General features: G+C 47.1%; 1 long non-coding RNA gene across 2 annotated transcripts in view; it reads left to right on the top strand.

The window, feature by feature from the left end:
* The window catches only part of LOC132649351 (uncharacterized), a 133,268-nt gene that overhangs the window by 18,497 nt on the left and 88,127 nt on the right, over positions 1–26,644 (top strand). For both annotated transcript variants that reach the window (XR_009587775.1, XR_009587776.1), the window contains exon 2: positions 14,493–14,559. This is a non-coding gene — a long non-coding RNA (uncharacterized LOC132649351). The remainder of the gene's footprint in view (positions 1–14,492; positions 14,560–26,644) is intronic.

Below are 26,644 nucleotides of genomic sequence, written 5' to 3'. Positions count from 1 at the left end.
CTTTCCTAAGAGTCTCAGTTTCTATGTGGTAACTCCTAAGGTGGGAATGAGAAAGCAGATTCTGCAGTGGCTGTTGTCAAAGAGCTGGGCAGTTGAGCAGAGGCAGCCATGATTCACATCACCAAAGGAGGGATGCTTGGTAATTTATGTGGCCACAAAATGTCTTTGTTTCTGCCTCATTTGAAACACAGATGCAGTGATGTTGGGCTCAGTTCAGACACGGCACACATCGAGCTGTGTTTATGCTCAGATGGGAACAGCATGTCCTGCCTGCTGATAAGGCTGGCGTCCTCTTTCTTGTCATTACTAGGGAACGGGATTTTATGTCAAATTTTGGGAAAAGTATATACACACACATCCATATATACACATACATATGAGTATGATTATATATGTCAGAAAGTAAATGACTTAGCAATACAGTTTTCTTTTAATTGACAGGTTTTATGGTATTGTTGAGCTCTGAAAATTTCACATAAAAATAAATATTTCTGACGTCTGCTGTTATCTGTGGGAATACATACCCATGTTGACCTTTAATATATATATATATATATATATACATATACATATATATACATATATATTCCTATAAAACATATATGTTATATATATAGCATAAATATTGTAAGGCTCTCTAGGAATTAGGGTTTTGGATCTCCTGATTCATGCCTTCTTGTGTTTGAACTTAGAAAATCTCATTAGGATGCTCGTGGGCCGGCACTGGTAGTGACCCTTAAGAAGAATCTATCAGGAGAAGAATCCAAGTTCAGAGGAAAAGCTACATTCATGTGGCTCTAAGTCCCATGGAGCCAGCCTCTCTGGTTTGCAGAACCTTGAGGAAGAAGAGTATAGAAAGGTGCTCCCCGAGAGGCCAGCTGACACCCAGAGGTTGGAATACTGAGGTCCAGCAGTAGGGCAGGGTGGGTTGATGTAGCAGCCAGATGCCCACCCACAGGGTCGTGCAAGACTGGTGTTCAACAGCGACCCCTTGTGGCCATAACAGAAGCTGTCTGGGGGCCTGTGAAGATTTATTTGTGTGGCTAATGAAACCCAGGTGCTTAAAATCAAGACTTCTCTCCCTTTCTAGGGAAAACCTCAGGGTCTTTGGGAAAGTCAGGGCAAGTGGGTGTTCACGCCCAGTGGAAGACAGAAAAGAGCTGTGTCCACGGTGAACGAGGAGGAGCCAGGCATTGCGGTAGGAATGGTCAGAAGGAAGGACAGCCGCACGAAACCGCATGGACAGCCTCGCTGTCTCTCTAACTTTGCCTCAATGCTTGGCTTCTTCTCTCTGCTGCAGCCATTCTGCTCTTCTTTTTGCTCATCCCCAACTCAGATAGTGCTGCTCCTTGGCCTGAAGACCCCTTTACATAGCTGGACTCTTCTTCATAGGGGTATAAACTTCATATTTTTAAATCTTTCTTTGCCGAATACCCAGGGCGTCGACCAATGTCTGCCATACAGCAGGAGCCCAAGGTCTCTGGGGTCCTTCAGCCCCGGCACTGCAGATGATTCACAGCAACCTTTGACCTTGGGTGGCCCTCACTTGGTGGAATTAAGGGAAGTGCCAGCCAGACTGTGCCTGGCTGAGACCTAAACTTTGAGGTAGCCCCCCCCCCACCCCACCCGGTGTGTGTGCTTGTGTGTGTGTGTGTGTGCACGCGCGCCTCCCTGCCTGTGTGGGACACCCTTGTGGGGCTCAGTTTCCTCTTCTGAAGACATATAGGATGTTGGCCCACCCTTTATGGTAGGTTCCATGCCAGCAGCTTTTAGAAGCGAAGGGAGAAAAAAGCAAACAAGCACATTCATTCTGATTTCTGTGGGCAAGGAACCAAGAGGTCATGCACTAGCCCCGCCTTCCTGGAAGACTAGGGCAGAATTTGGGCCAGTGAACAGCTTAGGATCATGAAGGTGCAGAGCGGGAAGGCACAGAACATGGGTGAATTTGAGAGTGGTCACGGGGACAGGGGGAAATAAAGGTCTGGGTCAGAAACACAGGGACTAGAATGAGGTCATGGATACTCACAAGCCTAAGCTGGCCTCTGCCATCCCAGATGCCAGATACTATGTTCTCCCTGCCCAGCTTAAATCCAGAGGCAGCGTCATCTCTGTTTCCTGCTTGTGTTGCTCAAATATTTGTCCTTCCTCCCAGAAGTGCTCCCCAAAATCAGTGCTCCCCTGTGCTCCCCACCACCAGCGTTCCTAACCATCTGTGCTCCCCACCATCAGTGCTCCCCACCATCTGTGCTTCCCACCATCAATGCTCCTCACCATCAGTGCTCCCCATTACTGCTGCATTTCATTGTACACATTTGGCTCCTTTTAGGACCCTGGATTCTTGTTGATCTTTCTAGTCCAGTCCCCAGCTGAAAGACTCCTTCTGCAGTGCTCCCAGTGACAGTGGGCCATGTGCTGGTGACAGCCGCCATTTGGAGCCTTCATCTGTGCCCCGTGGCTCCTGTGGTCCACACAGCTTTTACGATGATGGGCTGAATGCAGCAGGATGAGAAGCACTTGGGAGAGGCCCAAGTCCAGGAAAAATCTGAGTCAGGCCCACGGGCAAGCCAAGGGGCAGTAACCCACTGCTCCCACACCCAGGGCTGTGACAGGGCTCAGTGCAGTGACAGCTGCTAAAGCTCCTGGGGTGATGCTTTTAGGCCACTTAGCTAGCACGGGAGGAGGACACAGGCTGCTCTGACCAAGGGGACTGCTTCCAGAGACCTCTAGTCCCCAAGTAATGACTGTGCCGGGAACCACACTAGTGGGCCGCAGGCCTCCTTGTGATAACCTCTGGCTACAGGAGGGGGCCAGGTAAACACAGGTAAACTGGGGATTCTGCATGGCCTTGAGCAAGTCCATCCCCTCACTTCCGGTGGCAGACCCTCACCCCAGCCCAAGCCTGTGCTCCTGCAGCCTGCAAAGGCAGCTCCTGGGGACTTCCCTAAAACACAGGTGACTGTCCCCTCCCACTGCTGCTTCAAGGTCTCTCAGCCCTGGGTTGGAACCTTTCCCAGAACTCCATCCATCAGGGACAGAGCCTTCAGGCATGGCATGGGAAGAAGAGAGCTGATTATTGTGAATATTCAAACAGGCTGGGGTGTTCTTCGTGGCTCTGGGGCTTGCAGTTCTGGGTCCTTTGGTTTCCTGTGTCCCAAGGAACCCTGCAGAGAGCAGCAGGGCCCTTGAGGTGGCCTGTCTTTCCTGGCAGCTGAGAGGTATGGGCTAGCTGTTCCCTGGCCTCCCTGGCCTCCATTTCCTTGTCTCTCTGGTGGGGGCATTGGCAAAGAGTCACAGAGTCATGGGAGGAGGGAATGAGAGGTTGAGACATTCCCAGTGTAGATGCAGGCGCACAAGCCCAAGGTTTTTGCTCGTGCCGCCTTACAGAACAGCCTGTCTGAAGCAATTTCGTGTCCATTCCGCAAGTATCACCAATGTTCTGAGCCTGATTTTGTGGACGGCTTTATTCAAGGCTCTCGTGCAGCTTGCATCCCAATGGGAAAATAAATAAAAGATGTGAGAATTGGATGGTTTGCATGGCACAAACCACTCCGAGGAACCCGTGACAGTGGTCACCCAGGGTGTGGTAGGTGGGGTGGAGCAGAGCTGGATGCTTGGAGGATGGATGGTAGAGTGGGGGGGGTAGTTAGTCTTGGGGGATGGAGTCTTAGAGAGGAGGCAGGACCTGGGGGAAACTTCAGCTAGAGCAGCCATTGGGTACTCCTCCCATCGACCCCTTCGAGGTCCCTCATGGGGCTCGGGTGGTCTCCATAAAGATCCTCCAGCTGTCTCCAGACTCACAGGTCTAGGCTAGGACCCTGCACCTGACTCGCACTCCGGCTTGCTTGGCCAAGTTCCTGCTGGGACAGGCTGTTATTTATGAACACATTTGAGTTCCAGCACTCCTGGGGGACAAGGATCGGGCTATTTTTTCCTTCCTGTCTTGGAACCCACAGACAGCTTGGCGCAGTCAAGCTCTCGAGGCCAAGAGAAGGAATGATTTAATCAGTTCCCCAGCTGATTTAATCAGCTGCCCGGAGAGAGGCAGACATAGTAAGCACAAAAGGCCACAGTCCAGGACAGTCAGCATCTGCGGCTCTCGTGGAAGGCCGTGATGGCTGATCAGAGCAGTGGGTAGCGTGCAGCTTGTGGAGACACCCTAATACAAACTCCTGACAGATGATAAGCATCGCCGTGGCCCTACCGATCTGTTTCATTGGCACAGATGCTGACACACACTGTCTCTGGAGATGAGGGGTGTTTAGTCTGACAGATCCCAGGATCTAGCTAGCTGTCACTGAGTAACAAATTGCCCCAAAACTTAGTGGCCCAAAGTGTAGAAATCTTACAAGCTCACACCATTCCTGTGGGACAGGGATCGCCAAAGCCTTGGGCGATTCATCCTGTAGGCTTCATCAGAAGCAGCAAACACTGGCCAGAGACTAGGCATCTCAAAGCCCTGGGGTGTACCAGATGGCGCAGAGAGCGCGGCCTTCAGGCAGAGGGCAGCTCTGAGGCTGTGCCTGGAGAAGCATGCCGGTCACCAGCCCTTCTGTCCTGTATAATAATCTCTTGTTAAAAGCGAAAAATGCAGCCAGGCGTGGTGGCACACAGCTTTAATCCCAGCACCCGGGAGGCAGAGGCAGGGCAGGGGATCTTTTTGAGTTACAGGCCAGCCTGGTCTAGAGGGAGTTTTATGACAGCAAGGGCTATGCGGACAAACCCTCTCTCTTCTCTCCGTCTCTCTCTCTTACACACACACACACACACACACACACACACACACAAAATGCATTCAGGTTTATGCTAAGTGCACATCTCATTCCCAGAATAGAAAAACAAACAAACAAACAAACAAACAAACAGGCAGAATCCATCCTCCTCTGAGAGCTTCTTGCAGTGAGAACGAACAGACTCTGTAGCTTCTATCGAAGGTCCAGAGCTAAGCAGGGCTCAAGAGCTGTCAGACTTCAGCAGTTTGGGGCTGCCTGACTCTGGGCAAGCCATTTCTCAGACTCAGCTTTCAAAAACCTAAACTAGAGGTGCAGACCAAACTTCCAGCTACCGCCCTCCTCCAGGACCAAGCATGTGAGCTGTGCTTTGCTCTCGGTGACCTAGATCCCACAGCTGGGCTGTCACCTGTGCCTGCTCTGCGCCTAGCTGCCTGGCCCCAAGCACAACCACTTTAATCCATCCTCCACCCTGTAGCTTAAAAGCCCTTAAAACAGGCACAGCAAACAAGTGAAAATGTACCATCTTCCCCCTGAACTCAAGCTTCCTGTTAGCGTCTTAGGAAAAGCTACCCAAGACCTGAATCCCCACGTTCAGGGAAGCCAGAGGGATCTCACCTCCCAGTGATGGCACAGAACAAAATGATGCTGTCTTTCCTTGGATCTGCGGGCTCTGTCATGTCCAGGTCTTAACATAATCCCGGCTGGGCTCTAAGGCCCTGGGCAGGCATACCGTTACCCTTAAACGCCATTTTCCTCATCATCAAAACAGAGATGGCAGCACCCACCTCTCAGAAATGTGATGAGGGTGACATTAAATGAGATAATTATATGCAAAGTGGCAGATGCGCAGCAAGCGCTCGTGAGAGGGGCCTATTTTTACCTCTGTAAATGCATCTTCAGATTGAGCCAGGCCTTGCTGAAGCTCACCCACTGAGAACTGCTACTGGCTTTGAATGCCTGGGGCTTAGCAGCCCACTTCCCTCTCCCGAGACCTCACTTCCAACACTTGACTTCATTTGGCAGATTGGGAAACTGAGGTTTAAAAGAGGCAAATGGAGGAGAGGCTCTGATCCATTCCTTAGATGTGAAATTCACATCTAAGATGAGATTTCACATGTGAAATGTTTTTGTAATTGTTTTTAGTTAGGTGTGTGTGGGGTTGGGTGTAGGCACATGGTGGTGTGCATACATGTCTTGCTGTGGGTGTGAGAGTGTGGGGCTCATGAGGCGGGTCTCCTCTCCCACCATGGGGTTCTGGGCATGCCTGAAATGGTTTACTCAGGAAGGCACTATACCACCACGCTACGTCTGTGCCTTTCCCTTTTAAATAAATGGTTTCTCCACTAGAGGAAAACGCTTAGGCGTAAGATGTCAAGACAAGGGCACAGGCAAGGACTTCTGGAAAAGGACTCCAGTAGAACAGGAAATGATTCCAATGACTGACAAATAGAATTTGTTCCCTTGCAACAAAGAAAACAACCAACAGAGCCGTGAGACTGTCTATAGAACAGAAAAAAATCTTTACCAGCCATGAACCCAGGAGGAGCTTAAAATCTAGAATCTATAAGACTCTGAACATATCCCAACAGTAAGTAGGCTAATGAACTATGTAGACAGCTCTCAAAGGAAGAAATACAAACGGCCCATAACTGCTTGAAATTGTTCAACAACTCTAGCTAACAATGACATGAAAACTAAAATTACACTGACATTTCATCTCCTCCAGTCAGAGTTCCTTTCATGAAGAAGAGATGTTCACCTGTAGTCCGAGCACTGGAGACACTGGAGCAGGGGTATTACCATGTCTCTGAGGCTGGGTTAGGATATGTAGTGAGAGCTCTGGACCACCCGACCAGCCAGGTTTACAGAATGATATGCTGTAGGGGGTGAGGGGAGGGAAGGTGGGGATATAGTCCTTGGTAGAGTACTTGCCTGGCATGCACACAATCCTGCTTTCTATCCCAGCACCACATACACTGGGCGTGGGCTCACACATAATCCAAACACTAAAATGGTGGCAAGAATCTTAAGTTCAAGGTCATCCTCAGCTAATAATAAAAGTCAAACTAGGGATACATGGGACACTATATCAAACTGAAAAAGAACCCACAAAAAAAAAAGAAAAAAAAAAGGAAGGAAGGAAGAAAAGAAGGAAGGACACTAACCAGTGCTAGCGAGGATGTGGAGAGAGAGGAATGCTTGCACTCTGCTAAAGGGGATGCAGATTAAGACCAGCCACCATGTAAACCAGTATGGAGGTTCCTTGTGTACTTCCATGTGACTTAGCCACTGCACTCATGGGCGTGTGCTTGAGCACACGGGTTCATTGCTTCTCTGTTCACAATAGCCAGAATGTGGAACCAGCATAGATGTCCATCAACAGGTGAACAGGGAAAGAAAATGTGATGCATATATAGGTGGAATTTTATTCATCTGTAAAGAATCATAAAATACAACATTAGTAGAAAAGTGGATGAAACAGGAGAGCTTTGTGTTAAACTAAATAAGCTAGACTTTAAAAAGACAAATACCACGTATTTTCTCTCATATGCAGAATTTACAGTAAAATTTAGGGGCTGGAGAGATGGCTCAGCAGTTCAGAGCACTGCCTCCTCTTGCAGAGAACCTGGGTTTGGTTCCCAGAACCTTTATGGAGGTCCACAACCATCTGTAACTCCAGTTCCATGGGATCTGCTGCCCTCTCTGACCATCACGGGCTTCTGCATACATGTGGTATATACATACACTCAGGCAAATACACATAAAATAAAATACACTTAAAAAAGCATGCATTGTGTGATCCTGTATATGTGTGTGTGTGAGAGAGAGATAGACAGAGATAGAGAAAGAAAGAGAGAAAGAGACAAAGAGACAGAGAGAGGTGAAAGTAGCAAGTGGACTGAGAAAGGAGGAAGACAAGAGAGGGTAGTGGAACCTGCGTAACAAAGAGGTAGAAGCTCTATTTGATAGGAGGAAGGTGACCAGCAAGAGGGGATGATGGGGGCTGGGGAAGACCGGCAGAGGCAACTGAAAACAAAGTATAATGATATATGTGTGAAAACGTCACAATGAAATTTGGTATGTGTCCCAAAATAAAACAAACCATTACAAAAGCTAGACCCCTTTAACAATGAATTCCTCAGCAGTTTGGCAATCGTAGCTTGTCTTAGGAGTTCCCTAACATCAGTTCTTGCGAAGACTATTTTGAAGCTGTAATGAGCAGGTGGGCAGTGGTCACCTTTGAAACGTGGTTCTGTATCAGCAGATACAAAATGCACACGGCTCACGGGCAGCTGCAACATAAGGGCAAAACAAGCCCAAGACCAGGGCGTTCCGCTTGGCTTCCATTCAGCGAGCACTATCGAGCACCGTGTGGGCTGGGCTCTCTGACAGTGCTTGGGAGACAGGATTCAAGCCAGCAGAACAATAACTTAGCATCCCCAGAGCGGACCTTCTCCGCACCCTGCCATCTCTCCTGCCCCCGTTCTTTGATGTGGCATGAAGACAACATCAGACCCCTTTTCTTGGCAGGAGTGCCAGGATCCTTTGAGGCAGATTCCTGATTCTGTTCCCACACTGGGAATGAGGGTTAGAAGCTAGACAGTCTGGCCATGCTGTTGCACCTCCAAGGAGCTTGCTTCTTTGTGTGGGATGTCTTTTTACAGGCTTGCCAAGAGGACTACCCGAGACACACAGAAGACACTCAGGGGAATGCCAGATCAGGCTAGTCCAGTCTGAGCTGTCCTTTCTGTGTAGAAGCAGGATTCTCATCTGGACTCTTCTACCTCCTTGGGGCAGGCAAAAGTCCAGTTGTCAGAAGGACTGTGAATGCTTCTGACATTTGGGGAAGGGTGACAAAGCCCCCTCGGTCCTGCTGTGACTGTATCGGTCCCACACCAGCACAAAGAATTGCCTGCACAACTCAGGCTAGCATATCCCACCAGGCTGGACAGCAGGGACACAATTAGGAGATGCTTGAGATGTTTGGACAGTGTGTTAGCAACCTAGGGTTCTGCTCATACGGAGCGAGGTGTGAATGGAAGTGAGACGCTGCTGCAGAGGACTGGCTACGGTGGCTGGCCCTCGCCGCAGACCGCAATGCACCTGCCTCTGTCAGATGCAGTGTTTCCAGCTAGCTGTGCGGGACCGCAAACACAGGCACCGGTGTGGGTGGCTGGTAAACTCTGGTTTCTTAAAACAGGCTGCGAGTCAAATGGTATTAAATTAGTGCAGATACAGGAAATGTACTGTATCACCCAATGATGCTGTCAAGGATTTCAGTAGTATTTGAAATGACTGGCCCATATGACACATAACAAGAAAGCAACGTTCTGGAAGCTGGGCAGTGAAACGGTTTGCTTCAGACCTGCCTGTTGCTTTCTGGGTTTGTACCGGGGACGGGGGGTGTCAGTTGGCCACACTACTCCTCTAGAATAACTGTTACTCTCTTCTTTTCCATCCCACACTCTACTATTTTTTTTCCTAAGGAAACAGATGCTCAGGTCTTCAAGACAAAATGCATGCCTCAGCGTGTCTGAACTTTCAAACCAGGAGGTGGGTTTTCTGAGAGCTCCTCACAACCCATCCTTGTTGCTGCTCCTCATTTTCTCCATTTGTCTTGGCATTTCTGTGGACTTCTTCCTTGCTACATATGGATGATGCTGGCTATCAATTTCACTTTCTCTTCCCCTGTTTCTTCATTTTCTTGTGTTTCCTTTTCCTTTTTCTTTTTAGACAGGTTCTCCCTGTATAGTCTCAGGCGGCTTGAGGTTGCTACAAGCTGAAGCCCATTCTGGCTGATGAAGCGAGCGCTGGGATTACAGGTGTGCAAGACCAAGCCTGGTTGGTTCTCTCTCTCTTACTCTCTCTTCTTCTATCCCTCCCTCCTCCTCTCTCCCTCTATCACCTCTGTCCCTTTTCTGCCCACTCTCCCTCTTTCTCCCTACTGTGCGTATGTAGTCCAGAGTGGTCTCACACTTGATATGCAGCTAAAGATAACCATAAATTTCTCATCTTCCTGCTTTTTCCTCTTAAGTATTAAAATTACAGGCATGCGTCACCTTTCCTGGCTTCTTCCTAGGTCTTACATCTCATATATAGCATCTGTATGCTTTGTTCCTCTTTAATCCAAATGTTCACATTTGGATAGAAACTGTCCATCTTAACCACACTCTTTAAATGGAAGTGGAAAGAAGTCCACTTTCCTGAGCTGTGTTCATCTGTTTCATGTTATTATGCCGAGCTGTGTGGGCCTGGGAAGGTCATAAACACAGAAGGTCGATTTAATTCATGGTTGTGGAGACAGAAGATCCAAATGTCATGGTGCAGGCTGTGGTGCGGGCCCTCTGGGCCGTGGCACACCACGGCGAGGCAGATGGCAACGTGGTGGCAGGAACACTTCCAAGGGAGCTACCTCAGGGTGATACAGGAAGCCAGGGAACATAGAGAAACGGTGACTGCTTGCTTCCAGCATCTCACCCTGCAGAAGTAGAAGAGCTTCCTTGTCCTGAAACTGTCAGTTCCTCCCAAGGGCCACACCCAATGACTTTGGCTCTCAATCGGGACTACCTCAGCGAGGACACACCTCCTGAGAATCTGTCATCTTCCAACAATGCTACAGCAAGGTTCCAGCACAGGAACCTCAGAGACCTCACCTCAGAGACACACCCAAACACATGCACTAAGAATTGTTTTACACTGTTGTAACTGTCCTGGCTGCTGCAAAGACATTCTAAGAAGACACTGTGACCCTCCCTTTGCTATCAGACTGTAGACACATTGGTACACATGGACTGGAATTGGCCCAGGAATCCCACGCTAGAGGAAGGAAAGGACTCATACCTGGTGCTTGCCAGAGGAGGAACTTGCCTCTCAGGGAGAGCGGTCACACAGTTCTGACCACGGAGCCCACACAGTGAAGGGTCAGTGATGGGCAGGACCACACGTTGGCCAGGACTGCTTAGTTACCCAAATGGTTTGTGCTCTACATAAACCTAAGCCCCGTGTCAGGACACTGAAGGTTGACTTGGGAGGCCACAAGCCCTTTTTAGTTTTCCTTGTCCCCAGTGTAGGCACATTAAAAAACAAAACAAAACAAAACAAAACAAAAACACACACACAAAAAAAAAAAAAACAAAAAAACTTTCTCTGCTTATCAGTATTGCTTGACTGTCTAATTGTCATTTTGAGGGCAGTGGCCAGGACAACCTTTTAGGTGTGTCAGGTCCAGGTTCTTATCTTAAAACTCCAGTGACAGTATTGGTGAACTGTGATGGAAGTTTTGGTTTCTTTAAAAACTCAGTTACGTTATGTAAATATGTTTTTATTTTGATCCCAAGTGTGGAATTTTAGTTTGGGCTTTAGTTTGTCCACAGCTGATAATTGCCTCCTGTTGGGTGTGGTCTTTGCCAGCTGGTAACAGCTTGCCTCATGCAGCACAGAGAGGGACATGGTCAAGGACTCTGAGGAATATGTGTATATGAGCCCAGAAAGAGAAAATGTCGCGTGCAGTGGTGGCTTGTGGCAATTTGAAGAGACCAGAGACAGACGGTGCAGTGGGTTAGAGCAGACAGACAGAGAGAAATGTTTCAACACAGTAGCTTGGAGGAGACTGCTTGCTTAATTTGCTGTTGACAGAGATTACTATAGGTCTAACAAACAAACAAACATGAAGTCTAAACAGCCAGGAGAAGTAAAGGGGTCTGTGCCCCACCTCCCAATAACCTTCTCTCTCCTACCTGTGGTTGGTGGGTTGGAAGAAAGAGGCTTTAAGGAACCCCAAATTAAAAAAGAGTTTGAAACAAGCCCAACAGTGAACTATAATAATAAAAAGGAAGACATATTTCCATGTCAACCATTCACAGCAAGAGCAGCTTGGAAAGAAAGGAAAGTTGAGTGCTTCTCCACAGCTGCTGGAATCTTTTTGTTCTCAGGATTTTTCTTGTCTTATCCCATCACCTTCCATCAGCTGCCTTCCACTCTTATTTTCTGAAGAGAGAACTGAGCGTTGGCCTGGCCTGAGCCTTGGCACATCCCTGCCTGGTCGGCACACCTTGGGCTTTGTCTTCTTTGGCCTGGGCACTCTGTTAAGCTCTTTGGACAGGCATTTCTGATTATAAATGGAATGAGTGTCAGGAACATGAGTGTCATAGGGCCTTTTTCACCTCAAGTGAGTGTAGCTAGGGACCAGGGTCCTGTCTAACAATGGCTGCCAAAGCCAGTGGAACCAGTGGCTTCCAGACATATTGTCTTACAAACTTGAAGAATGAATTTTTCAGATGGCAGAGGGGGAGTTTTAGAAAAGGGTCTTTTTATAAGTGAAAGCATAGAGGAAGGGGAGCAAGCAGGGATGCAGAGCTAGGGTGTCCCATGAGAGACCAAAAGATATGCAGCGATTGTTATGTAGAGTAGGCGCGGTATAGCGGTAAGTTCCCTGAGGGGATAGCTACCTTGCTGCATTCTTTCCCGCCTTCCGGTTCGGGGGGGGGGGGGGGGGTACGTGACTTGGCTCACAATCTGCCTTCCCGCCTTCCCTGTTCTGGGTACATAACTTAACTACGGCTTTGTTCAAACTACCCAATCAGAACCCTGTAACTGCTTCTCGCTTCTGTAACTGCGCCTCCTGCTCCCGAGCCCTATAAAAACCCGTCACCCTAACCGAGAGGCGCGCAAGTCCTCCGATAGGCTTGGTCGCCCCGGGTACCCGTGTATCAAAATAAACCTCTTGCGGCTTGCATCCGAAGGCTGGTCTCGCTGTTCCTTGGGAAGCGGGGTCTCCCCGTCTAGATAGGCTCCTGGGAGTCTTTCATCCCAAGGATGGTTGCCACCCCGGTTCCTTGTCTAAGGGTTACTAAGGCTCTGAGAGGCTGCCTGGTCCAGTTGATTCACCACTGAGGTGTCCATGCTCTCCTCATCCAGTGGAGCGGTGTTTCAGGTGAGACCCCAGGCCTGTGAAGTGCCTGACAACACAGCATAGTTGTGAGGCAGCTGTATTCCTTAGGTTGTTGTATAAATGGAGAAGGAAAGCCAGACACCGGAACACAATCCAGCATCCCTAAGCATTTGTTGCCTTTGGACAGGACAGAGCCCCTACATACAAGGTCATACCTGGTGTCTGACTAAGGAAGGGCTGCCTGCTGCCAAGGACAGGAAACAGAGAAGCTTGTTTTGGGGTCTCAGACTTCAACTGTCCAACCATTTCCTTCCTTCCTCTTCCTTCCTTCCTTCCTTCCTTCCTTCCTTCCTTCCTTCCTTCCTTCCTTCCTAATCCCTTCCCCTCCCCCTTTCTTTTTTCCCTTCCTTCCTTCCTTCTTTCCTTCCCTCCTTCCTTCCTTCCTTCCTTCCTTCCTTCCTTCCTTCCTTCCTTTCTTTCTTTCTTTCTTTCTTTCCTTTTTGCTTTCTCTGTGAAGCACTCCCAAAACTCTGTAGACCTGGCTGGCCTGAACTCAGATTCACCTACCTGCCTCCCCAGTGCTGGGGTTAAAGGCATAAGCCACTATGCCCAGCTCTTTATTTAAAAAAAAAAAGAAAAAAAATGCTTATAAGCTGGAGAGATGCTCCAGTTAAGAGCACCCAGAAGACACTGGTTTGGTTCCCAGAACCCACATGGTCTCACAACATCTGCGACTCCAGTTCCAGAGGGTCTGTGCCGTCTTCCAGCCTCCTAGGGCATACTGCACACGCATGCTGTGTATAGACAAACAGATACACTCACTGGCACACAAATAAAAATAAGTATGTATTTAAAAACACACACACTTCTTACACATTTTTCCTTTTACTGAAAATAGCTTTTTTTTTTCTCCAAAAAATATCTGATTATGGTCTTTCCTCTCTCTACTCATCCCAGCTCCCCCCCACCCATCCAGATCACCTTCTTTCTGTCTGTCATTAGAAAACAAGTGGGCTTCTGAGGAATAATAATAAAATATGATATAATAAGGTAAAACAAAACCCAGCACATCAGAATAGAACAAAACAAACACATAGAAGGAAAAGAGCCCAAGAAAAGGCACATGAAACAGAGACCCACTCATTCACACACTCACAAATACCATAAAAACACTAAGCTAGAAGCTGTAATATATATACACAAGGAACTGCACAGGAAAAAGAGAAAAATATATAAAGAAAATGAAATAAAATAAAAGCAAAAACAAAAATTAAGATGAAAATAAAAAACCCAACCTGACATTATGAGCCACGGAGCCTTTAATGATGTTGCTGAGCTCATTTTCTGTTGGCCGGCTCCTGCTGGGCATGCAGCTAGCTACCCTTAGTGGTAGTTTGTTCCCCAGTCACACTCCTTTGGAGGAAACTAAATTTTCATTTGCAAATGATTATCAGTTAGACATGGCTTCTGGGTCAGGGATCTGTGAGCATGAGTGATCCTTACATCTTTTATACCGTCTTCATTTTCTTTCTTCAGCTTCTTAAAGTCTTTCACTTGCTTGGTTAGAGCCCCCCCCCAAGATATTTTACATTATTTGAGGTGTGGTGGGCCACCCACCAGGAAAGACTACTCAGGGGTTCACGCCAACAGAAAGCTTTTATTGGCCTGATGGTGACTGCGCTGGGTGTTTGGGATCCCAATGTAGAGGCTTTCTCGGGGTGAGGTTTCCAGCACAAAAATTATAGCCTAGATTTACAGACTTCAGTTAACAAGAACATTTAGCCAGAGGCAGAATACAGAAGCTAAAGAGCAGGTTAGTACTTTCAGAGATTTTCCCAGAACTATGAAGGTCTTTGTTTTTATTTTGGCAGGTGGTGCTGTCTGCGCTGAGTTTTATGGCCTGAGTGGTACTTGTGTCATGGAGTCAGCTGTGCTAAGGTCTGTATACCTGTTACAGAGGCTATTTTAACGACAACAGTCAGCTGTTGTTGGCCTGATTTCTTTCTCAGTCCATTTGTTGTTTGTACATAGGAGGGCTACTAATTTTTGTGAGTTAATTTCATATCTAACTATTTTTCACAAAGTGTTTATCAGCTGCAGAAGTTTCCCAGAGGAATTTTTAGGGTCACTTATGTATACTATCATATCATCTGCAAAATGACTTCCTTCTTTTCAACTTGTACCCTTGGTCTCCCTCAGTTGTCTTACTTGTTCTAGCTAAGATTTCAAGTTCTATATTGAATAGGTATGGGGCGAGCGGACAGGCTTATCTTGTGCTTAATTTTAGTGGAATTGTTTGGCGTTTTTCTCCAAGTTGATGTTGGTTCTGGGCATGCTATAAACTGCTTTTACTTTGTTGAGGTGCATTCCTTGGATCCTGAGTCCTCCAGCACTTTCATCATGAAGGCCTTTTCTGCATCTAATGAGATGATCATTTGGGTTTTGTCTTTTGGTTTGTTTATATGATGAATTGCACTTATTGATTTAAATATGTTTAACCATCTTTGCATCTCTTGGATGGAACCTACTTGATCATGGTGGGCTAACTTTTTGATGTGTTCTCAGATTCAGTTTGCAAGTATTTTATTGACTATTTTTGCATTTCTGTTCATAGGAGAGACTGGTCTGTAATTCTCTTTGTTGGTTCTTTTTGTGGCTTGAGTATCCTGGTAACTGTGTAAAATAATTTGGGCAATGTTCCTTCTCTTTTTATTTTGTGGAATAATTTGAGGAGTGTGGGCACTAACTCTTCTTTGAAAGTTTTGTAGAAATCTGTGCTAAAACCATCCATCCTGGGGCTTTTGGGGGGGAGGTTGGGAGACTTAATGGCTGATTCTATTCACCAGGGGTTTAGGCTTATTGCTTATCTGATCTTGATTTAACTTTGGTAAGTGGTATCTATTAAAAAATATACATTTCTTTTAGGGTTTCCAATTTGGTAGCATGCAGATTTTTTTATGGGATTTATTAATTTCCTTTTTAAGGACTGCTATTGTGTTCATAAAGGCTATTTTAAGGTCTTTGTCTTGTGCTTCAGCTATGGCGCAGTTCTCAGTCCTCAGGGCCTGCTGTGGTAGGCTTGCTGGGCTCTAGTGGAGACATATTCTTGTTGTTGATTGCATTTTTATGGTTACATTTAGCATCTAGGTGCTAATATCTGGCTTTGTCTTTGTTGGGTGGGTGTTTTGTTCCTTGGCTTCTGTAGCCCTCTTTGTTTCTTTTTTTTTCTTTTTCTTTTTTTTTTTTTTTTTTTTTTTCCCTCTTTGTTTCTTAAAGGAGTGCGGTTGTGGCTGTGTGTTGTCTGGTGGAAAATTCTTCTGGATTCTGCTAGGTGTGGCCAGTGAGGGTTCCCAGTAAAATGGGATTTTAGATGTTGAGGGCTGTAACCCAGGAAAGGGAATGGGCTAGGGGGGCTGCTGAGAGGCTCCACAGGCAGGAGGAAAGCAGGCTGCTCCCCTAGGATCTGCTTAGTCCCCTGGAATTAAGGGAAGAGATCGAGGTGAGGTCGCAGAAGGTAGTCTGCTTCAGAGTTGGGGGTGAGACTGGGAAGTTGGATTTGAAGGGAGGAAGGAGAGTGAGGGTTTGAGGCTCACCTACCTGCCTCACCAACCAGCTTGGCTGGCAGGTTTCCAGTGTCTGCTGGAGTTAGGGGCTGGGATTGTGGAATGAGTAGCAAGGGAGGGAAGCTTGGAGGGAAAGATCTGTATGAGCCACTGGAGGTGGGGACAGAGTGAAAGGTGGTCAGCTACAGAGGGGATGAGACTGGGGACTGCATTTGGAGGATCTGCTTCCCGAGCTGGAGGGGCCTGGAGGTTCCCAGGACATCTTACACTTTTTAAGTTGAAAGACTCATGTTGTGCATGTCACCTTGCAGTACTCCCTTCACTTCATAGCAAGTCATGAGATTCTCCTCTAACAGTGCACTAAACCACACCTTCCTTTGCAACCACCACACTCCATGTTGAGACATCCAAAGTTTAAAATTAGAATCTTAGAGCAGCATGACTGAGGTCCTGGATAAAAGTTTAGACAAAGGACCAGGTTAATTGAGACACATCCTGCCCTCTGCAGGGAGTAATTGGGCTCGCCACATTCCTTCCTGCACTTAAGAGATACTGTTTCCTGGCAACCCACCCAGATGGCCCCTAGCTTGTGACCTCAGAGTGTGCTAATCGCTCTTCTTCCCTAGCAACAGCTAATCAGCACATTCCAGGTGTTGTTCATGATCAGATATCCCCCCAGGTGGCCAGGCCAGGACTGATTATGGTCTGACACCTAAAGTAAACCGATCATTTCAAAAGTCAATTTCCCTTACCCAATCATGTAACGCCAAGGCTTGGAAACTCCCTGCTTGCGATTTTGTCCTTTAAAAACCCTGTTCCCCTAGACCTTGGGTCCACACTCCTCTCCTGTTTCCACAGGAATTTTTGCAACCCGGGCTCAAGCTTGTATTGACTAAACCCTCATATGTTTGCATTGGAGTCGATTCCTGGTGGTCTTTTGGGGGGGTCTCATGAACTGGACATAACACTGTACACCATGGAGGGTCAGAAAATAGCACCCTCAGGCTCTGATGGCTGGGAGGTCTTAGAACCACTTCATGGGTAGATTACTCTGACCTTTCCATGTTTCTCCTTTTACCCCCTGTACTGGAGTTACAGATGGCTTTGGCTGCTGTGTGAGTGCTGGCAGCTGAACCTGGCTAAGGTATTTTCAGTGGTTAACACTGACATACATGATGGCTCACAAGTGCTTGTAACTCAAGTTCCAGGGAATCTGACACCTCCTCTAGGCATGGCATGTGCATAGTACATAGACAGACAACACAGACACAAGTGTACCTGTGTACATAGATGTTTGGGGAGGGTAATTTTCAACTACATTACAGGCCCTGTTGCCTCTGTTTTCTCTCTCTTCCTTTGAAAAAGTATTTAGTTAAAATGTGAGCATCAACTGCGGAATTTGGAACAAAACAAACAAACAAACAAAAACCCCTGATTATGTAGGGGATTTTTATCTCGGTCAGACCTAACCAAAATGTTAACTAATTCAATCATTTATTTTGCGCTCACTGGTAAACCAGTTTGTGTCTGGTACTTTAAATGTTAGCTGGTGGAATGGTTTGTGTTTCAGATGGTAATTAGGAGAAATGAGGCTAAACATTAGGGGTGGGGAGGGAGGCATCTGTGAGCAGAATTTACAGGAGATGAAACAGTGTAATCAGATTTGAAGTGAAAGAAGGAGTCAGCCCAAGAGCACAGCTAGAAGCTCAAAGTGGGGAAGAGAAAGTTGAAGAATCTAAATAGGAGTGATGTGTCTCTAGAACATCGATTTACGTTGTGTGCTCCGATGTGGTGAGAGTTTGAAGACATTTGTATAGTAACAGAACAATGGAAGTTATGAAATAGGATATGTTTCAAGTACAGTCGTGTAAACATTACACAGGCGGGTGCAGCAAAGTGGAAATCTCAGCTGCAGTCCTCAGGAGTGTCTGGTGACACTTAGGCCTTTGGTTGGTGAAAATTAGGACATTGTTAATACCTTCCAAAGAGTTTATTTCTGTTAGCCACAGGACATTCCGTCTGACATAGAGGTGGGCAGGCAATGGCTAATTCAGAGGCTAAAGGCAGCTCAAGATAAGCTCTGATTAGGCTCTGGACCTGACCTGCTCCAGTGGTTCTCAGAGTGAGGTCCTGTGATGGTCAGAATGTGAGATGTCCTCTCCAGGCTCATGTCTTCGATCACGTGGTTTCCAATTGGTGCTGGCATTCTGGAAGGTCGCTGAACTTTTATGATATGGGGGTCTGGTGGAAGGAAGTGGGTCACCAAGTGTGGATGTTATGGGGTACATCCTGGCCCTGGTTCTGGATGAGTCTGTTTCCTGGTAACCTTTAAGATAGAAGCGAGCTGCTTCCTGCTCCTCCTGGTGCCACACATAGGAACAGCTCCACAGTCTTAAATGCCACTGCGGCTGCCTTCCCTGCTGGGAGGCTCGGAGCCACAGTGAAGGCACGCTCCTCTTTGTCAGGTCACTGATGCGAAAAGTATGTCAGCCGCAGGCTGGACACAGCAACACTACCCAAGAACATGTTAGAAAAAGCCAAATCCTGGTTGCATCCCAGACCCACTGGCTCAGAGAGGAGAGGCAATGCCCAGGATCATTCTTTTGACAAGCCCCCAGCTGGTCTTGCTGCTGGCTTGAGGCCCTTAGATATTGCCTCAGACAATGTCACCAGCAGGGCCTTCAGGGCCCTGAGCATCCGGGCCCCAACGTGCCTTAGGGGCAGTGGTATCTCCACCCTGCACTTTAAGCAGACTTGGAGAAGGCCTCTGACCTGGCACTCACTGTGTCTTTGAACAGATCACACATGTACACACACGCACACCCCACGCACACCCCATCCCCCACATCACCATGACTTGCTTATGTTGGTGCCTTTACCCTCAGGTTTGCTGAGACGCGAAGTAAGGTGGTCCTCCTGGTGCCTGACACTAACAAACATAATGCTGCTGACTTTGTTTTTAGTGAGGCAGGCACTGCCATGGGCATTTGAGAGAGATCTGTTCACCAAAGAAACAACCACCTTGGCCCTCATGGAGCTCCGAGCGGAATGTAAATGCAGGTGTTTCTCAGCCCGTGAAGGTTTGGCTTAGGAATTCTAGACAAGCACAGCACAGAAGTAACACAAACGCTGCCGGGCCTATAGATTGGATCTGGATCTTTTCCCTGATATGTCGGGTATGATTTTCCCTTGAGATGTTCAGTGATTAGCCAGGATAGCTAGAAGGTTACAGATGACCTTGCTCTGTCCTCCCAGGAAGGGATGTCTGCTGGGACAGCGTTGGGCAACAACTGCCGGGAAAAGAGGCTGCAGGAGGGAAGCATGGGCTACATGATGCAAGGTTTCCTCATCTGCTGGAGCCCACCGGCAGAGTCCAACAGTACCTGAGTGGGGAGTGAGGACAAATCACACTTCACACAGGATCGGCTTGAGAGGGCTGTCAATCTGACTGAAGCAGCGAGGGTTTATTCCAGGGCTCATTATTTATAGGCAAAGCAAGCAAGTCACATCAATACAAAAAGAAAAAGGTGTGGAAACACCTAACTTCTTTTCAAAAACTACTTCCCCAGGTGAAAACATAACAAAGCAGCTTAACAAGCAGCTCTTCACACCACAGTGTGAGTCCTGGTGATCCAACTCAGCTGGTCAAGCTTGGCCTCAGGTGTGTTGCTTTAGCAAGAGGCCATTTGGGTCCAGGCTTCTGAGTTACCTGGAGCATCCGGGACTGTCTCTCAGGCTGGCTTTGTCTGTAGCTGCATCCCATGACTATCCACCCCATCCCCATAAAGGGTTGCAGCCAGCTTTTGTCCCTGGCAGGCTCCTCCTCAGTTTCCCTCAGGGAAGAGGCCGCCCCTCTGTGCTAATAAATGCTGTCTGGTCTGCTGAGGGTCAGAGTCCTGTCTCTTTCTGCCTCTTTACACTCCCTAACGCTGGGCAGCAATGGGAAGTCACAGCTCCCGCTCAGCTACAAGCTCAGGGGGAGACAGTGGCAGTGGAGGGCTGAGTGGATTCAGGGGTGCAGTGGGCGCTCCCACTGCTGTGACACAGTTGTGAGAGAAAAAAAAAAACTTAAGGAAGGTTTACTTTGTTTTGCTGTCTCGCGGGCATCAGTCCACTGTGGAAAGAAGGGTATGGCAGAGCGCAACAGCTTGCCTCCCGATGGTCAGGAAACAGGGCGAGAGTGCGGCGGTCCTGGCTGTCTTCCTTTCTCCTCATCTCAAGGTCTGCAGAATAAGCCTTCGCTGAATGTGGATGGCATACTTCTCACCTTCATTACTCCTTTCTGGAAACATCCTCACAGACACCCCGAAGCACCCCCTAGCTGCAGCTTGATTCAATCAAGTTGGGAATCAAAATTTACCACCACAGGAACCCGGAGAGATGGCTCAGTCAAAATGCTTGCCTTGCAAGCTTGAGGACCTGGGTTTGGATCCCCTTGTGACCACATAAAAATCTGAGCATGGCAGAACATGCCTGAGATCCCTGCACTGGAAGAGGAGATACAGGAGTATGAGGTTCCAAAGAAACCCTGGACAGGACTTACTCACTGCGTGAGGCTCCTCCTAGCACTTCTCAGCCTGCCCCCTACCCTAACCGCTTCAGCCCAGCCTCTCTTTCCTACACAATCCAGCCATCTGGGTCTCACGCCTTCTCGATCCTTGGCCTCTTGGTCTGTAGCTCCTCTAACTTGGTGTACTTGCCCTCCCTTTTCTCTCTCTTCTCTCCATCTCTTGCTCTCTCCTCCTTTCTCTCCTCCCATAATCTGACTCACTCTGGACCCTACCCTGTGCCTCTGGCTGAATTCTCCCTCATATCTGCAATAAAACCCTTCTCCTCAGCCATGCCTGGGGGCAGTCATGTCCTCATTTTCATCCGTCTGGTTCTCTAAAGCTGGGAGTGGAATATATGAGCTCCCTTCCAAGGGATTTGGCCTTTGCATCAAGCTGCTGATTTGACTCCAAAGGGATCTGTGGACCACTTACTTCTGCTGGCTTCTGCTGCCCACATTTGAGTCATAATTCCAGACTCAGCCACTTCCACAGCTTCTTGCCTCCACCTGTTCTAACCACCTGGCTCTCCTCACCAACCCTCTGGCTCCTGGAGCCTGCTATGCCCTCCTGGGTCACCTCAGCATCTCCCCATCTTTCTGGCTCCTGGAAACTACTACACCCTCCACACGGACAGCTTACTCCTCTGTGTCTATATTGCAGCCCTCTCCTTTCCCCAAAGCCTCTCCCAGTCCATCTCTTCCACCTGTGCTAACCACCATCCTCCTCCTCTACGGTGCAAGCATCACTTCAGAGTAGCCTGCTTTCTCTTCTATCTACAAAAGCCACATCGATGTACCAGGAAGCTCTTCTGTCCTACTGGGCCCCCATCATGTGGACAGGGATGACGTGGAAAATTTTTCTCTGACAAGTCTCTCCGTCTGCTTAAGGCTGCCCCAGACTGAGACTCATGTCTGCAACGCTTACCTCAGCTCCCTTTGTTCTCGGTTCCTTACTGGTGTTCCCTTGCCAATCCCGGGTTGCTGCAGATACTGGAATCCTCCCTCTGGCAGAATTCCTATCTGTGGCCCTGTTCTCTGTCTCTCTCAGCTCTAGTTTCTAGGAACGTACACTCCATTGGAGGTCTGTTTCAGGAGACTCTCGTTTCAAGACTCAATTTCCTCCTTGGCTTTATTAAAGGCTCATTGTCTCAGTGCAAACAGCTCAGGCTCAGTACAGCTCAGTGGCCAAAGATGGCACACTCAATTTCCAGATTCTCTCATGTGGTAACAACCTGTGTCATGCACAAACAAAGATCCCCAAACCTCTCATATCTAAACTTTCTCTGCTCTCCACTCCCCAAATCTTGTAGCTCTAAGGAATTTCTACTTCCCACTCTTAAAAATCTTTTAGCTCTATGATTTCTTTGTTCTCTGCTCTCAAAAAAAAAAAAATCTACTAGGAAAATAGATGTTTTCATGTGGCTGGCAGCCATCTTTACTAAGGTTAAAAGAGAGCACATGTGATTGGGCTTCACCACCATCTTGATGAAGATGGCCGTATGGTACAGAGCAGCTAAGGCAGCATCGCAAAGCTTCTCAGGCCCTCCGAGCCCTCTGCTTATCATTGCGCCTCCTTTTCAGACTAAGGAGACAGCAGCACGTCTCTAACAGTTTGGAGTAAGATGGATTTTTGTATGATGATACCTTCCTCAGGTTAACAGAACCTGACTTGAGGATACAGTCTAACTACTTATGTTTTCACTAACTGTTCAAAACCAGGCTTCTAGAAATTTTTAGATAAGTAACGAGGTATGTTTGCTAAATAATATATCTTTGATGAGTAAGGTTTATACATTTCTGAGGTCTACTCAGGTTAACAGCACCTGACCTAAAGAGGCATGTCTGGCCTCTTTGTCTTTGCTCACCTCATTAAACTTTAGCCATTTGGATAAACTGAGTCATACAGGAAACCAATATTCTGTAACGGTCACTATAAAAAGATTGGGAAAGTTCCCAGTTGTCCTATGAACTTTATTTATGGTTTAAAGCTTTATTTTGATACTAGAATATTTTCAGTTAAATCTCCAGTTCAAAATTTTAAGGCTCCAACTTAACAGAAATAAAGCTGTAAAATCCTAAACTTGTTGTAAACGATTAAGGACAGTTAAGATATGCAAATTAATGGTAAATATGATCAAATCCTTTCCCGTGCTCACAACTATGCTCAGAGTCATGTAATTCATGTACAGGGACAACAGTTCTTTAGTCTCCTGTATATGTCTTCAAAGTTAAGCCTAAAGCAAGCAAGTAACTAAAAAAAAAAAAAAAAAAAAAAAAAGTGAAGTTTGCTTAAATCTGGTATGCTTGATAGAAAATGGTCCCCAGACTCTTCAGAAATCTGCCAAACATGACATTTAAAGTGCTTAGTGGGAAAGCATCCTGTGATAGGCAGAACTGTCAACCCCTAGCAGCAATCCTAAGGTCTCCAGGAAAGACCACGGGGCACGGATGACTCCATTTGAATTGTGGTGATGCTAACACTGGGAAAAGCTGGCCCACGCCTCATCCACTGCCCAAGCTATGGATGCCACTGGGTTGGCATTTCTACCCTGCTTTGCAAAGGGGGGGTCAATTTTCCCAAGTTCCTCTTTCCCAGGAAATTCTCCCAGACCTCTGTGCCTGGCAGCATGTGAAGGCCCGTGTCCTGTGCAGCAGCTGAAGATGTCATGCTGTCCTGTGTGACAAAGGAAGACCTGTGACCTCTGCCCACTCAACGAAGCTGTCTAGACCACAGCAGCCTAGAGGACCTGTCCAGGTAGCGATACATTGCTGCGGTGTTAATTGATGCATAGGCCATTTGGATTAAACTTTCTGCTACAACCTGGTCTTCTCAGATGTGTGGTGGTCGACAACTAACTGTAGCTTTATCAGTTTGGCAGCAGCAAAACTTACCCAAATTCCCCCCAAGGTCATTTTTTTTTCATATGTGAAAACTGGCCTCACTTTTCTGGAGCTACTAGGTCTCCAGCTGAAAAAGGAGGACTCATACAGTTTACCTTGCTGGAAGCTTCAGTCTAAAAGAGGTAAACTCACAAAACGGGTTTCAATACATATACATTATATACCATATACACATTTATATACCATACATACATATATATTATTCCATATATATATATATATCATATATACATACATACATACATATTATTCCTTTATTTAAAAGACTTGCTTTGCAATGACTGTTCTCCATGATCAACACTTGTGTGTCTCATAGTAATGATTGGATAGGGCACAATGGTTTAAAGCTTATGTAAGCTGTGAGGGTCTAAGAGAGTAAATGCAAATTGTCAAGGTCTAAGAAAGTAATTTAAGGTATGTAATTAGATGGAAAAAGAAATGCAAAATGAGAAATGTTTCAGATTTCTTTCCTTCTCACTATGCTATTGTTACATTAAGGCTTCAAAAGCTCAGAGTTTGAACATTAATCAGTGGAGTTCTGATAAGCTATTAATCTAGCTCTGGTATAGCAGCACTTGCTATTATCATAGTCACAAGCTCAAATTTTAAATTTCCTTTGGTTGTCTTGTAAGTATAAACTTAAAAGTGCTTCTCGTCATGCTGGAAATATCTCTGCCCAATCTATACATTTAGACCTCTGGATATATAGGAAAATGTTCATGCTTTTAACCCATCATCATTTGGGGGGAGGTCCCCAAGCTTTTGCTATGACTCAAAAGCATGACTCTCCTGCTTTTTCTACAATGTGGATTTCAGTGGAGATTGGAAACAGTGGTAATGCTAATATACCTAAAACTTCCACCTTTTTTGTAAACTAAAAAGTTTATGTAAGCTTCATGAAGTCTTGAGACCTGGATCAACCTGTCACAGGACAAACAGAGCCCAGATAAGCAGTCCTGTCAATCAGCAGCCTAAGCTTTCCCCCTCCTGCCTACCCCTGAAGTACAGCTCCCTATTCCCCTCATCTTGGGACTCCTCCCTTCCCTCCCCTAACTACCAGGACCAAAGGCCTGGAAGTTTCAAATGTATACCCAAGATAAAAATCTTCCCCTAAACTCCTTGCCTTTACCTTCTGTCCCTAGTCTATATCTGTCCCAGCAGGTTTTCAATTGACAGCAGACTGCAAACTGCTCCAAAAATGCCTGCAGCACTTCAGCCTCAGGTGTTCCTTCAGAACCTGCACCCCAGAATACCCCAAAGTGGCCTGCACTTCCCTACCCACCCCACCCCGTGCCAGCAGAGCCCGGACAGTGAGCAAAACCGGTGTCTTCCAGCCTTTATTCTTCTCTCCCTTCCTCGCTTTGACCAATATTCCCACCTTCCTGGACTCCCAACAATGATGTTAGGTCCCCAAAACTCCAGGACAAATCTCACACAGTAGCTGGGGCTCCTCCCAGCATTTTTCACCCATCCCCCTACCCTAGACCACTCCCCTGGGGCTGGGTGTCCTTCCCCCAGCCTCTCTTTCCTATGTAAGGCAGCCATTTTGACAGCTCACGCTCTTGATTCTTCTCTTTTTCTTGGCTCCTGACTGGCTCATGCTTGGCCTCTTGGTTCTCAGCTCCTCTTCTCCCTCCCTTTTCTTCCTCTCTCACCCCTTAGCCCCTTCATGGCCCACTTCAGGCTGAACCCTTCCAGACACCTCTGGCTGAATTCTCCCTCATACCTACAATAAAAGCCTTTTCCTCAACCATACATGGGGATAGTCATGTCCTCATTTTCATCCATCTTGTTCTCAAAACCAGGAGTGGCATATATGAACTCCCTTCCAAGGGACTTGGCCTCTCTGCACCAACCTTCTGACTTGACTCTCCTAAGGTATGTATGGGTTACTTGTATCTTCTGGCTTCTGCCATCAGCCATATTTGATTCATAATTCTAGAGTTTGCCTCTTCAGCTCCTTTTCTTTATCAGCTCTACATACTAAGATTTCAAAAGTTCAGAGTTTTAACAAGCAGGATCTCCGGGGCCTCACTGAGCTCCCGGCTCAGGGTGTCGTGTGACTTCTCTTGGGAAAATACGAAGAAACATCTGTTCACCCAGATATGGTACCAAAGACTAGAGAAACGCTTGTGCCTCTGTCTAACTTGGCAAACCAATGAGGGTTTCATTTTTTGTTTTGTTATGTTTGATTTTTGGTTACTTATAGGAGTATAGGTGAGGACTGACAGGATTGGGGATAACAAAAAGGCCACCCCAGCTAGGGTAACAGTTGACAAAAGCTACAGCCTGGAGCTCTCTGTATCACTTGGGGACAGCTCTAGAGATCAGAGTGTGCTCTCTCTCTCTCTCTCTCTCACTCTCTCACTTGCTCTCTATCTCTTGCTCTCTCTCTCCTCGGCAGTCCTTTTGCTTATATAACTTTGGAGAAGGTGGAGCCTTGCGGATTATGTAAGTTGTTTACTTTCTGTCTTCATGTGCTTCCCTTCAGGACAGAAATTTGGAGAGCATTGTTGTTTAACACCCTGTCTCCAGTATTTATTTCCTCTGTTCTGCCCCTTCCACAGTGTTCTCTCTGCCTTAGAGGGAGCATGACAGAGAGGCCATTCACAGCTGAGCACTGAGCAGCCATGCCACCACACCAGTCACTCACTTTGAGGGCCCTCACCAGTGGTTGGGGGGTCTCTCTGGTACACCATCCCTGGTAAAAGCAACTGCCCCCACCACGACCAATGAGGCTGACAACACAGCCTCCATTTGTGCAAGCACAAATGTTCAGGAAGCAGTTTGACAAAACACCGGTTTAACAAAACAATAGCAGTGGCTTCAGCACTAGGGTCTATGACCTCCCCGGTCACAAGCTTTAGTCCTGGCTTAAGGTACAAGTTGTGAGTTGCCTCTAGTGGAACGAGCCTTGCCTACAATTCGGAAGCAATTGGTTACAACCACGACAGTCATGTCATTTTTGTAATAACAGGCGCATCCTGCCTGGTATGTTTATACTACTCAG

This window comes from Meriones unguiculatus, chromosome 19, assembly GCF_030254825.1.
Source record: "Meriones unguiculatus strain TT.TT164.6M chromosome 19, Bangor_MerUng_6.1, whole genome shotgun sequence".
In the NCBI taxonomy this organism is placed as follows: domain Eukaryota; kingdom Metazoa; phylum Chordata; class Mammalia; order Rodentia; family Muridae; genus Meriones; species Meriones unguiculatus.
Note: the sequence above shows the minus strand (reverse complement) of the source record. Positions and strands in the feature narration are given on the sequence as shown.